Source organism: Pogona vitticeps, chromosome 5, assembly GCF_051106095.1.
Source record: "Pogona vitticeps strain Pit_001003342236 chromosome 5, PviZW2.1, whole genome shotgun sequence".
Classification (NCBI taxonomy): Eukaryota; Metazoa; Chordata; class Lepidosauria; order Squamata; family Agamidae; genus Pogona; species Pogona vitticeps.
This window is the reverse complement of record NC_135787.1, coordinates 139,570,979-139,585,760: the sequence shown is the minus strand read 5'-3', so window position 1 is coordinate 139,585,760 and position 14,782 is coordinate 139,570,979. Positions and strand designations below refer to the sequence as shown.

The 14,782-nt window shown below is 41.2% G+C and overlaps 1 long non-coding RNA gene across 1 annotated transcript in view; it reads left to right on the top strand.

Annotated features, from left to right (window-relative positions):
- LOC110079986 (uncharacterized) overlaps nt 1-8,099 on the top strand; it is a 38,123-nt gene extending 30,024 nt beyond the window's left edge. Inside the window, exon 2 of the long non-coding RNA XR_013537040.1 lies at nt 6,170-8,099. This is a non-coding gene — a long non-coding RNA (uncharacterized LOC110079986). The remainder of the gene's footprint in view (nt 1-6,169) is intronic.
- Nucleotides 8,100-14,782: the final 6,683 nt, after the last annotated feature.

The window sequence follows — 14,782 nt, the reverse complement described above, 5'->3', positions numbered from 1 at the left end:
GGGTACTTCATTGCCTGCTGCTGTCTCCAATATGCTGCAAGTTCTTTCTAGAACAGGGTCTGAAATGAGAATATGTGTTGCATTAAAACCATACATACATAGTTCAATATATTCATGTGTTAAAGTGAAATACCTATAGGACACAAGGAGTTAGGCACAAAAAGGCAACCCTTTTTGTGTGGTTTATTACCAATTTCTTTAAAGTCCTCTTTTGTGTCATATTTGTGTCCCTTGTGTCCAATGAATTCAAGACAGCACACATGGCTCTTATGCTCTCCATTTGGTCTTCACAAAAACCCTGTGAAGTACAGTAGTTGAAACCAAGTGTGTGTGTGGTCCAAGATCACGCAGTAATTTTCATGGCTAAGGAGGGAATTTGACTTGTGAGTCAACTGTAACCATTGCACCACACCAGTTCCATATGAGGTGTTGAAAAATCCTTAAACATTCATTGGATAAAAACGCCTTACCCTGTACTACAGTTTTGCTGTGCTTCCCTTTGCATATGATCTAAAATGAGAAGTCCTTTAGCAGGGGCAGCCATGTCAGTTTGTAGAGTGAGGAAATCACCTCAGACAGCAGAAAGTGGAGACAGCCTCTCAACGATTCTTCCTGAGCCCCACTAGCTCACAAGGAGAGATGTATGTGCTACCCAACCCACTTACTGCCCCCTAAACTGGTGTGCTGGCTCAGATGAGGTAGAGGACAGTATGTCAAGGTGACATTCAATTGCATGTCCTTCTGCATGGTGTGAGGTTATCTTGTCCTTTGGTTCAGGCAGCAAGAAGCCTGCGACAAACGCTCCATGCCAACATCTATGCAGAGTCAAGTAGTGGATTCTGTGAATTTAATATAATAAGGGAACTTTGCTGATTCTGGCTTTGTGTCCCTGGTCAGTAATTTTGCAGAAGGCATGTGTGAGGAGAAGGGACTTACAAAGTGGACATAGATATACTGCTGGCTTCTTACTTTTCCAAGTTGAGTTCCTCTGGGGACAGATTTGGCCCAGTGGGCACTACCTGCTAACGCAAAGGTACTAAGCTTTGCTTCATAGGTTTGTCTTTTACCCGTGTGTAAGAGGTTTTAGGGATGTGGCGGGCTGCGGGTTAAACTGCAGAAGCCTCTGTGCTGCAAGATCAGAAGACCAGCAGTCATAAGATCAAATCCATGCAATGGAGTGAGCTCCTGTTGCTTGTCCCAGTTCCTGCCAACCTAGCAGTTTGAAAGCATGTAAAAATGCAAGTAGATAAATTGATACCACCACAGTGGGAAGGTAATGGCGTTCTGTGTCTAGTTGCGCTGGCCATGTGACCACGGAAACTGTTTTCGGACAAACATTGGCTCTATGGCTTGGAAACGGGGATGAGCACCACGCCCTAGAGTTGGACACGACTGGACTAAATGTCAGGGGAAACCTTTACCTTTACCTAAGGTGTTTTAAAAATGCTAGTTAAGTTGCAATTTAGCCTGGTATTAGGTGGGGGGAATGGGTTGTTGGTGTTATGCAAATTAGTTTGCAATCTGCCCCTTAGTAAATCAACTAAGTCTTGGCATCAAACAATGGCTTATTAATGAGGTGCTGTTTGCACACCTGAATTGAGCACGGGCCTGGGAACACAAACAACATCTTGTTAATGAGCGTTAATTTGTAGCCAAGGCTTGTGAAATTTCCTTTATGTAAGCATGAATTGGCAAAAGGAATCTGACCAAGGAGACACACTTCTGAATAGATGTATACAGGATTAGACTGAGAGACATAATGAAGCTGTCACCCAAGAATATGTCCCAAATCCCCTTCCATAGTTGCTCTATTGTAAAAGTAACAGCATAGCTTTAGGAGAAAATTTGCCTCAGGCTATGAAATAAATATAATAATATTTTAGAAATGTAGAGCTGGAAGGGACCCTATGGATGATGTGATCCAGACTATGTGAAATTACCACAGACATTTATCTGTTGTGCCCTGCAGCACATAATTCAGTAGCTAAGAGATAATATCTTTAGTAATTTCTTTACTTAAGACAATTTGTCTTCAAAAATTACATCATTAGCACTAGGCTGGCATAACTAAGAAAGAGGATTTTGGCCGATGTCTTTTATCTGTGTGTCAGAATGGTTTGGAGCTGATGTATGTTTCCATCTTGTAGGTTGCTAATGCGAAACTCTAAGCTGATGCTTTTGAATCACATTTTTAGCAACAGAGTCTTAATTATTTGTCTAGAATTATTTGTAGTCTTAGGCCTGTTAACTCAGGAGTGAACCTTATTTATTTGTTTGTTTGTTTGTTTGTTTGTTTGTTTGTTTGTTTATTTATTTATTTATTTATTTATTTATTTATTTATTTATTTATTTATTTATTTATTTATTTATTTATTTATTTATATCCCGCCTATCTGGTCGGGTCACTCCCACTTTGGCTCCATTTAAAAACAGCAGGGTAAAAATATTTTAAATAAAATAAATATTCAATCCAAGTTTTACAACTGTAAAAACCTTACAATTGGACACACTTAGGAAACTTAGCTTTTGTAGACTACATTTCCCAGAACCCTCCAGCCAATGAGATGCCAGCTGAGAGATCCTGGAAAATAGCATCACCATCCAGCTGGCTCTCTTAAGCAACTTCAAAGTCTTACTCTGTTTCCTGCATTTTGTTTCAGAGGCCTTTAACATGGTGCTATCCTGGCAAAGTCCGAAGATGTTACTTCTTTTTCAAAATGTACACTTCATTCACTAAGTCTGGCAATTTGTGCATGGTAGCATACAGCCTGGGGTGGATAAAGTCTGGGTTTTGTTAGGCCATGGTTCCCAGCATTTCTTATCACTAGTTATGCTCTCTAGCACTGATGGGAACTGCAGGCCAAGAACGTCTGGAGGGTCACACTTTGCCCTCATAACGGCATTGCCACATCACTATATTGCAATATAGAGAAAATATTTGACGTGGTGGCGCTGCGGGCTAAACCGCAGAAGCCTGTGCTGCAGGGTCAGAAGACCAAGCAGTCGTAAGATCGAATCTACGTGACGGAGTGAGCCCCCGTCGCTTGTCCCAGCTCCCGCCAACCTAGCGGTTCAAAAGCATGCAAATGCAAGTAGATAAATAGGGACCACTTCGGTGGGAAGGTAACGGTGTTCCGTGTCTAAGTCGCACTGGCCATGTGACCACGGAAGATTGTCTTTGGACAAAAACGCTGGCTCTATGGCTTGGAAACGGGGATGAGCACCGCCCCCTAGAGTCGAACACGACTGGACAAAAATTGTCAAGGGGAACCTTTACCTTTACCTATCTGAATCCTCCCCAAAGGCTGCAGTCTGAAGCAGCTAGTATGTCTACTTTCCGCTGGCTACCCAGATATTTTGCTGTCTGAGGCAAGAGGTAAGTGGGTGAACCAAAACTTACTGGTTGGAGATCTGGATCTTGCTTCAACACCGATGAAAGGATACCATCTTCCTCCCCTACTGCATGGCACAACTAAGGGCAGCAGGCTAGTTTTCAAAGGTGGAAGATAGGGCTTATGGCACACATTGCTCTCTTCTCCCAAAAAGAAGAATAATTACCAGAAGCAACAGCTGTGGGGCTTCCACGGCTACCCTCGAGCACCTACTGCCTGAAGCAGCTTGCTTGAGCCATTCTGCATAGTGTTAGGGCTGGTTTTACACATACACCCATATGTATACAGCCATGCTGATTTATAATTTTCACCCTGGTTGCAGTGATCTGTGCTCTTCTGCTAGGTCAGATACTCCTCCGTAGGGGGAACCTTGGAATCCCACCCAAATAATTTTCTCTCCTCCTGAAAACACTTGAGTACTGGCTAAATCCATGTGTCCAGTTGCAGTGTCCTGTTCCAACTGCGGAATGTTCAGTTACTTTCCACTTGCACTCGTTCAACAAACGTTCTGTTGGAAATGTTCTCTTTGGGTGCTTGCCATCTATGCGTTTTTTAGTTCCATTTTGTAACCTAGAAAAAATGTGGGGGATGGGATGGGAATAATACATTCTGAATGAGCGAGTTGCTCAGCTCAGGCTCACAAATTGCCATGCTCTCAACCTTACTGAAGGAGCCAAACATAATAAATGGGTTGTAAATGTTGGGCCACGTGCGCGCACGTGCAATGTCAAAGCATGTTCGATTTGCAGACAGCAACTTTGGCCAAAGGCAGGTGTTCTTTTTGCAACTGCAGTATTATCACTTTATTACAAGGATGGAACCAGTGCCTTACGGTGATTGGCTTGAGGTTTCAGTTCCCTAGGGCTTGCTGTCCTGTGTCTTCAAGTCGCCTCTGACTTATGATGAGCCTGTGAATGTGCGGCCATGCCCCACTTATTCTATCAAGTCCACTGTGAACAGATGTCTCCTGTGGATCTGAGTTGTTGGATTGTTTGCAGGTGAGCAACAGAACAGAAGGCTTCCCAGAGCTTGGGAATGCCCCCCTTTTCCCCATTTCATTGCATTGTATTTTGGACTGCAGAAAAACAAAAAACCAGTTGGCCATGCTGACAGGGAATTCTTGGAATCCCGCCCCTATATCTTTGGAGTGCCAAGAGAAGAGTGGCCAACACAACTGCACATCTTTAAGGGCCAAGCCAGATTTGGTGCTAATGGCAGTGCTATGCTTTAATTATTCCTCTTAAAAAGTAAGCAAACAAAACCATGAAAAGGAACCCATTTTCTCATTTGCTGTGCTGTATTTGTGACACTTTGGACAATGATAGCAAAGCATGGGAAGTTCTTTTCTAAAAGTAATTAGTCCCAGCCTCACGCCTCCCCACCCCAATTTAGGTGCAACAACAATAAAATGTTGCTTTCTCATTGTTTAAAAACAACTGAAATGGGCATGTTAGTTGCTTTTTTAAAAGCAGCAGATGTTATAAGCCATGGTTTTTGGTGTAGAGCATGTCTCAGTGAGGCCAGACACATTCTATAACTATAAAAACAACTAAACAAAATTTACATCACAAAGTTATGGCATTGGTCCTCATTACATTACAGTTATAATGTAGCCCAATTATGCCTTAGCTATTGCAAAAAAGGAATTAATTACAGACAACTAATTATTTATAACTAGTTATTTCCAGGCTCTGGAAATATGTATGAACATGTATAAATTAAGACCCATTAACCTTACAAAAGAGCTGTTCTTTTTGTAAGGAAGACTCCTGTGTTGACATGTATTGACCCAGCTGCCTGTCTTTTTGGATGTCCCTAGAGGGGGTGGCTAGAGGGAAAGTCATGAAAGCCACACTTCCAATTTTATCACTGGGCAAGGGTAATGATCATGAGGACTCCCTGAATATCAACATTTACCACTACAACATAACTCGAAAGATAAAAGGAAGCAAATCACATCTACTGTATGAGATTTGAGATGCAGTTTCCTTTATAATTACACCCATGAGTGTTACCAGTGTCTCCTGGTGGAAATTGTTATTAGCATCTTCTTAAATCAATGAGTGCAAACTAGTCTTCTCAGACTGAATAGATATACCCTTAGTGTAACAGTATATAATTCTGAATTTGCAGGGTGGGACACAGATTAATAAAACTATATTGTATAACAGGTTACTATGTTATTGTAACATATTATGTTTTTCCATTACTGTAACTTCCCATTATCCTTAACTAAAACGGAGAAGTAATGAGTTACAAAAAATAAAAATTTGTAATTTATTGCTTTTTACAATAAGCAAGGCATAACTAAATTGTGTCACAACTATAATATATCATGGGCTAACTTCATTCCTTTTGCAGAGTGAGTACAACTGTATTTATTTATTCTTATAACCGTGCAAAATTGTGTTTTGCACTCCAATTCAGGACCTCTCAGAATTTCAATGTTTAAAGAATAACTTAAAATTATGTCAGTTGCTTTTGAAGAACAAGAAAGAATTGCTTTTTAAAACGAACAAGTACAACAACATATTGTGAGAGGTGGTGAACTATAATGTTACTTTTTAAAAGGGACTTTTCAAGCTGTATCCTCAAGGTTCCTAAGGTTAAACTGTAGTTATGTGTTTCATTTTGTCAGGGAATGGAGGATTGGGTAAGTAGTCCCCTCCCCGGCTTCAAAGGAGGAAGATCATTAACAAAAAGCCTGACCCACAGCATCCCATTTGCCAGAAAAGGTGAACCCTGCTGAGAGCGTACTTTTCTGCTTTATGTTACAGACTAACTAACTAGATCCTGTTCCTGTTCTCCTGGGGCTGTGGAGCTGCTTTAATGCACTAGAAAACGCCGTTTATGTAAGTTTGATACCACTTTAACTACAACATCTCCACCCTGTCATTGCTGTAGCTGTAGAATTTTCTGCTATAGTTCAAGGAAGTGGACTACAGCTTACTGGCAGAGAATTCCAAATACATATCTCAGCAAACGACGGATCTTAGAACTCCAAATGAGGGAGCCACGGAAGGTAAAACTGGTGGCCAAGCATTACAGCTGTGCAGCATAGATAATCTCTTTGCCACCCAATGGGAGACGGTGCTCCTGAAGGGATTTTACTACCCACTGCTGGAAGAACACTATGTTGATGGGGGGTGGGGTGGACCATGGTCTAAAACCAACGTTTGTGAAGAAACACCACTTGCTTCTCTAACTAACTCCATACTAAAAGGAACGTTTTGGTTCTCTGCTGGTTTTAATTCTCCCTCCTCTTTCCTTTTTCCATCTGTTCTATGTCAATAAATTGCAGTCTCGTGGACAAAGACTGAAGCATCTTTTCACCTCTCTATAGCACTTGCTTTACTTTTGTTTATAGGAAGTCACAAAAACTTGCTAAGTGGCTTCTACTACCATTACCAAGAACTTGGGCTGGGAAATGGCTAGGAATGTTACATGTGGGACATGTTCTTGCCATCTTCTTCTACTCCACCTGAGTCCTTTGGTGCACAAATCAGATGCAATGCAAAGCAAAGTGTGCTGCTTACATACAGCCCCATAGTGCTCAAAGCACTCTCTGATCAGTTTACAATTTTTTGATTATAGAGATTACACATTTGCTCCCGCCCCCCATGAGCTACATTTTACCAACTTCCGAAGGATGGAAGGCTGAGTCAACCTCAAGCTTTTGGTATCAAGAGTTTTGACTGCAATACTACAGTTTAACCACTGTGCCATGAAGCTCACAGAAATATAAACAAATATATTGTACTATACTAAGGGAGGAATGGTAGGGAATTGAACTCTCAACTTCTGACTCTGCAGCCAGATGCCTAACCCACTGAGCTATGACGAGCAACTGCTTGTGTGACCAGAGAACATCAGTAGTGATTTAAATTCTGAGTTATAGCTGCACTGTATACACCTTTTGTCTCAATGTGTAAGAAGGATCTGTAGGCTGAACTGAATTGTGCACATACGTGTGTATGTTTCCCCATCTTAATTGGCTTTGATGCCTAGGAGTGGCTTTTCTTGGTCTTTAATTTGAGACAAAAGAGAATGTGGATGCCAGACCAGGGTGGGTCAGCAAATAATTATTCTAAATGGCTTATGTTGATGTTTTTCAAAATTTCAAAATGAATATGTTACATCACTTGAAAAAAAATTTCTTTTACTGTAACCACGGTTACAACTATAAAATGTTGCAGTTGTGTAGCAGAGATACACCTGCAAGTATTTGGCTTACCACAGAGACCTTATGTATGCTCCTCATTTACATAAGAAATAGGTCAGCCAGCTGTAAGAAAGGAAATCTCTAGAACTTTCTCAAACCTTCAGTCTTCATTTTGCAATGTTTTGGTTGAAATCCTGTTACTTAGCATAATGAATCACAACTAGAATAGCCCATACATATACATACATACATACATACATACATACATACATACATACATACATACATACATACATACATACATACATACATACATACATGCATGCATGCATGCATGCATGCAGTATAAAGACCAGTAAAAAGCACACATGTAGCAGAGATGTACATGAGCCATACATAATACAGTAGTCTCCATAAGACTTTATTGTTTAATAGATCACAAACGGGGCTGCCAGTTCCCTGGCTGCCAGCTGAAATCTTATGGAAGAGCTTGCTAGGCTTTCCCACATCTCAAGAGAGGACAAATCTCAGTACAAGCAACAATGGAGGAGGAGAAAATTTTACTTTTGTGCAGGATGGCTGTAAGGAACCGGGCACCCTTCTCCATTCATTTCCAGCTGGCACCGGGATTTTTTGGCTCAGCCTGGAGGTGCTTGTACATGCATTGCTACACTTGCACAATATTGATATATCAGAAAGCCAGGAATAATGGTGCTTTCTACGTGGATCAGTAGTGGTATGGGGCCTGGAAACACCCACACAAACATAACCTGTGTACAGTAGTAGGATAAAGCCAATGCAGATTGACTGAGCACCAAAAACTACTCTAGTTTCTAGTGCTCTCATGTTGTCATATTACCTGGCTGGGTCAAATTTTACACACATGTCAAGACCATTCACTTGAATATGCCTTTGTGCCCATTTCTACAATTAGTTTGCCCAGAAGCAGCTTTGACCCCTGTCCTAACCCTTGCCTGCCCCGCCTCTCTGACGTCACAAAGACTCACTCCCATGCCCATCACAAATCTCTCAAACCCCACCCCACCCATACTCTTTAGTCTCTATCATCTCAGGGAATGGTACTGTTGAGCTGGCAACCGTAATTGCAAGCTTTTGAACTGGGACATGCAAAAGAAAAAAGTATATCAGACAGGAGTCTCCCTGCACCCCCGACTCTAATACTCCTTTTGTCACCTAATCACTGTGTGTTCAGTAACTCCGAATGTTTCAGTTACTTCTGTTTGTGATGATAGTATGCTACAAACCCTTGTGAGGTTAAAGACCAAAAAACCATGTAACCAGGGATACCACAAATTTGAACTTTGCATCAGCAAGGGCCTTGGCTTCAATTTAAGAAGTATTTCCAGATAGGTTCTTTAGGCATGTGTCATCAAAGATCTCTATTAAAGTGTCATATATACTACCAAGATGATATAGCAGGGATTTTAAAGCATCGATCCAACTCTCCCATCTCATTTGACTCAGTGGCTTAACAGTTGTGCCTCATACATGGCTAGTTAGATTTTGCCAATGCCAAATCGATGCAGAGAAATAATTATAGATCTGTTGAATCAAACTGAAGAAACTTGTGGCTTCCAGACAACATTTAGCAGCATCATTGACTACCAAGTTTAGAGTGTGCATTGCAGAGCACAAAAAAGGCACGTGGATTTATGTCTACAACTCTCTTTTGTACGCTATTTTCTTTGCCTTTCATGTTATTCCCATTATCATAACCATGACCATGCAGATCCCCAGTTGGTAATCCCATTTACTCAAGCTGTCCAAGAAGAGTTTTTGTCATAAAAGCACCTGTGTTCTTTAGTGGAACAAAGCTCATGAAATGTTCTTTTGTCATAACCTCAGGTTTGGACATATCAGTATCTGATGGTTTGATCATGTTGACAAAATGTACAATCGTTGTAATTTGTTCAGTATGACTAACATCAGGTGCGTAATCCAGAATAACTGAATAGTATTTGACTGACTTTGTATCTGTTAAACTTTTCTGCTTTATAGCCCCTACTAGAAGTTGTATAAGTTCATTTTGGATATCTTTTCCTAAGTAGTGAACCATTGTTTCTTCATTTTTAACTCTGCGCAAATGTTCGTTCATGATAGGATCAAAAAGGGCTAAATATTCTACAAACTTCAAAAAATTTCCGTTGTTAGCACTATACAATTTTTCAGTAGTACCACAGAATGGCAAGTTTTGCACGCCAAGAAGTCTGACCAAAACAATCAAGCGTTCCAAGATTTGCTGCCAATGTTGTTCTTCTTGCCTGATTTTCTGCTGGTTAATATCATCAACTGTTTTTCCTTTATATAAGAGCAATTCAAGTTCTCTCCAGGTCTGATAGTTTTCTAAATGGAGAGAGGATTTCTCTCATGTGAAGACAGAATTGCTCCTATGTTCTTCCAGTCTTTTGCACCTTGTCCTTGTAGCACCGATGCACTATTTACTTTGTTGAACAGCTTACAACAAAAACAAAAAACCACATCCACAGGTGGAATATATCATCCACTGATGGCACACCTCTTCACCATTTGTTTGTAGTGTATAGGAGAAAATCGTCTTGTTTTTGAGTCTTTTGGAAAGTCATGTGATATAGCCTGCTGCGGCCCATATTGTATTATAAACTGTCACTTCAATTGTTAGGCCAGTTAGCAGGATCAGTGTAATCCAAGCTGGACACAACATTATCTTCTTTGGCAGTCATTGCAGTACTCTCACTTTCCTTGAAATCCTCTTTTTCTTCTGTATGTTTTATTGAAAGGCTACAAATTGTGAAAGTTCATTCTTAGAGTTTATCTCACGTGTAGAAGGAGCACCGTGTACAGCTTCCTCAGTGGTAGTTTCTTTGACTGCTTTCTGTGTACAAAGGTTATTTCTGGAAGAACCTCTTTTGCTTTGCATGCTCCTTGGCTTTTTTCCCCTTTCATTTGTGGAACTGAGCTCCATATGGTCCTTCTTTAATCAGCCATAGCTCTCTCTAGGATGAAGACATTATTTTATATGTTTAAGATAAGTCCATTGATAAGACAGAATTTTAATTAGCAATGCCCACCTAGTCCAAGCCAAGCAAGAACCAGGAGAAAGCTGGGTTTAGAGTGGAGCACTCGATTTCTGAGCAATGTACAGATTTCAGAGTGGATGATATTCTATAAGTGAGTACAAGAACATTTTCAGGCAATTCAGAACAGTGCCCATGGCCATAACTCCAAAGAAGACTGTTTAAAAACTCTAACTTAATAACACAATCAGAACAAATTATTATTAAGAATCACATAATTAAATTTATGGGAAATGACTACCAGGTCGCCATTGTAGGAACTGTCCTCATAAGAAAATAATAGAAGCCATGTTGGATTAGGCCAATGGCCCATCTAGTCCAACACTCTCTGTCACACAGTGGCCACACAGTGGTGTAGAACCTGACTATACTCTCTTATATAGATATAGGGACACACCCTATAGCCAGCAAAATGCAACAACTTCAGCAAGCAGGAAAACAAAGCAATTTCAATAGGGAAGGCCTTACACTCCCCCAGTACAGTGGTGCCCTGCTTAACGGGCACCCCGTTTAACGATGAATCCGCATAGCGATGTGTTTTTTGCGATTGTTTTTGTGATTGCATTGCTATGTTTTAAATGGTGAAGCATCGCTTTGCGATGATTGGTAAGCTGTTTTGCTTACTGATTTCCACATAGCGATGTTTTCCTAACAACTGATCGGCGGTTCCAAAATGGCCGCCGGGTTTAAAAAATGGCCGCCCGCAGTGTTTTCGCGCCCTTTCCTTGCTTACCGGGCAGCGAAAATGGCGGCCGTATGGAGGATTTTCGCAGAACGGTGAGTTTTTTGCCCATAGGAACGCATTAAACGTGTTTTAATGCATTCCTATGGGCTTTTTTGTTCCGTATAGTGACAAATCCATATAGCGATTTTTCCGGAACGGATTATCGTCGCTATGCGGGGCACCACTGTATTCCGTTTTCCAAATACAATGTAATGATAAAAGTAACTGAAAGTTTAAAACTGAGTAAAAGAAGATAGAAACTCACTTTCCCCCAAAGGTCATTGGGAACACCATCCAAGAGAGTACGTTCAGCTCAATAGAGGCCTTGCAGTTGCAGTGTAAGAGTTGCCACATTGAAAGTGAAACCAATTTTCCCTCTAACTTGCACTAGGGGGTGTTGGTCTGCCACACAGAACTTGGGGTCTTTAAAGAAGCGGCATGAGGAAGAGATTAGTAGATCTTCCAGGGCAGAGGTCACAAGATAGAATTTCTGCTCACAAACTGACTTGGCTGGGAGGGAACATGGGTGGATCCCCTCCCAAACTAGAAGTCTGTCTCCAGTTATAACTGGGGGAATGTAGCTTAAAAGAGACCAAAAGCTAAGTGAGAGAGGGAAGCTGCAGGATCTTCACCAACATTTTCTCCCCCACTGCTGCCTGTTCATTAGCCCTGTTTGATGACTTATAACTCCAAGGAAGTAGATCACAGTGGTTGGTGTCAATGGAACATTTGTAAGAAATAAGGGTTGCAGCAGGGGTCACCTCAGATTGGGGGGAACTCAAGGGTGCACAGTGCTGGCAACTCTGAAAATGCTTATTTATTTTTACTCATGCAGTGGTTTTTTGCTTCCATTGATGCCAGGGGTGATGTATGCAAATGAATTATGCTAATGAGAGTACACACAGCCCTTTTTCTGTGAAATGACCCCTGGGTTGCGGTATATAGAAAAATTTTATATGACTTTATAAATAATTATATTCCATAACACTGTTGTGGTATTTATTTTAAAATTTTAAAATACAAATTTTCAGTTGCATTTTTTAAAAGAAACTAGTCTATATAAAACTGTGCCTCTCTCAAGTCAGTTCTGCACTCCTTTGAGGTCAGCTTTGCAACCCTCTAGGTGGTCACCTAGTTGGCCTACTGGTAGCTCCAGCCCTGTCCAGGAAGGTAAAGGTAAAGGTTCCCCTTGACAATTTTTGTCCAGTCGTGTCCGACTCTAGGGGGTGGTGCTCATCCCCGTTTCCAAGCCATAGAGCCAGCGTTTGTCCAAAGACAATCTTCTGTGGTCACATGGCCAGTGCAACTTAGACACGGAACACTGTTACCTTCCCACCGAGGTGGTCCCTATTTATCTACTCGCATTTGCATGCTTTCGAACTGCTAGGTTGGCGGGAGCTGGGACAAGCGACGGGCGCTCACTCCGTCGCGTGGATTCGATCTTATGACTGCTTGGTCTTCTGACCCTGCAGCACAGGCTTCTGCAGTTTAGCCCACAGCGCCACCACGTCCTGTCCAGGAAACCCTATTCCAATCTGTCAAGCTGGAAGTGAACTGACAACGGATAAAGACAAACAGTGGCACAACAAAATACAATAAAGATCCTCCTGTGCTGGAGAGTCACTGTTCTGCCTAAAATGAAATTCTGTTCCAAATAGTTAAGATGGTCAGCTTGAGCAGTGGTTCTTAACCTTTGTTACTCGGATGCTTTTGAACTGCAACTCCCAGAAACCCCAGTCAGGACAGCTGGTGGTGAAGGCTTCTGGGAGTTGCAGTCCAAAACTCCTGAGTAACCCAAGGTTAAGAACCAGTGAGCTTGAGCATAGCTGTCTTACACTATTGCTTTGTTAGTACTACTGTGCACCCAGTACAAAAGTGTAATATCCATCTTTCTGTCCACACTTTTCTTGAGATTCCTTTTCTTGCTTATGATGATGGCAGGCAAGTACTCAACCTCTCTCTTAATCAATAAAATACTACCAAGGTCAGGTCTATAATTACAAGGGAGACAAATATTTTAGAATAAGAACATGTCTATGTAATTCAGATGACCAAATGCAAAATCATAGCTAGCAGCAGAAGATAGGAGTATATTTCATTGCACACGTAAAAAAAACTTACATGTTTTTAGACCGTTATTCTCCTTTTCAATACTAGATTCATGTTTCGTATTGAACAAAGACCCATGTCACCAGTTAGACAATTATTTCTCGCTTTAACATTGAATGAAGACCTTGGGTGATGAATGTTCTAAGAAATGGCCTGTCTTTGTTTATTAACAGAATTTGTTTTTGAAAGTTTCTAAAAATGTTTTCAACTCAAAGGTAATTCTCTTCTGAAGAGATTAAGCTGTGACTCTTTGCTTGTAACTTTCGGCAACTCAGACTGTGGTCACACTAGCAATTTGAATCAATTTCTGTTCAGACTTTTTAAAAATCAAGTACAAATCATGTGGTATATAAACCAGTGGCTGTATTCACATGTACTGAATGGAAAGCAATTTGTTTCTGCTGATATCAACTGGCTTTCATTGTTGACACTGCTGGAATTGACCCATCTCCTTTCTGTATATATTTATAAGTGATAAATTGAGTGTCTATGAAGTGGTACCTGTTGTCCTACTTGCTATGTGCCCACTCTGTGCCCATTGGTCTGCTGCTCTTTTCTGATCCAGGTGGTTGTAATGCCAAATGTATTGATGAAGGGATGCAGCAATAAATATTTTAAGAAAGAATTTTAAATAAATTTAAAAGGAAAAATGACTGTGCCCTGCCACCTAAAATCCACATAGTCACAGATTTTGTGGATTTTAGGTGGCGGGGCACAACCATTTTTCCATAGTCCACAGGACAGCAGTGTTCACATCCACAAAACCGCAATGAATTGAATCAATATTAGAAATGAGGTATTTTAAAAAGCCCCTACTGGCCAGTTAAAAAAAAACTTGCTTTAGAACATAAGAAGAGCCCTGCTGGATCCAGCCAAGGGCCCATCTAGCCCAGGTTCCTGTATCTCACAGTGCCCCCAACAGATGCCTCTGGGAACAAACGAGACAACTGGATACCTGTCTCCTGATACCCCTCCCCTGCATCCGGCATTTTGAGGTACCTTCCTTCTTCTAAGCCTGGAGATTGTACACTCCCCATCATGGCTTGTAACCTGCGATGGACTTTTCCTCCAGAAATCTCTCAAAACTGCTTTTAAAGGCATCTAGGCCAGATGCCCTCACCACATAATGTAGCAAGGAGTTCCAGAGACTAACAACATGCTGGGCAAAGAAATGTTTTCTTTTGTCTCTTATCCCTCTCTCAATACTCAGTTTGAGTGGATGTCCCCTGGTTCTAGTATTGTGTGAGAGGGAAAAGAGCTTCCCTCTATCCACTTTATCCATCCCCTGCATCATTTTATACATCTCAATCGTGTCCCCCCT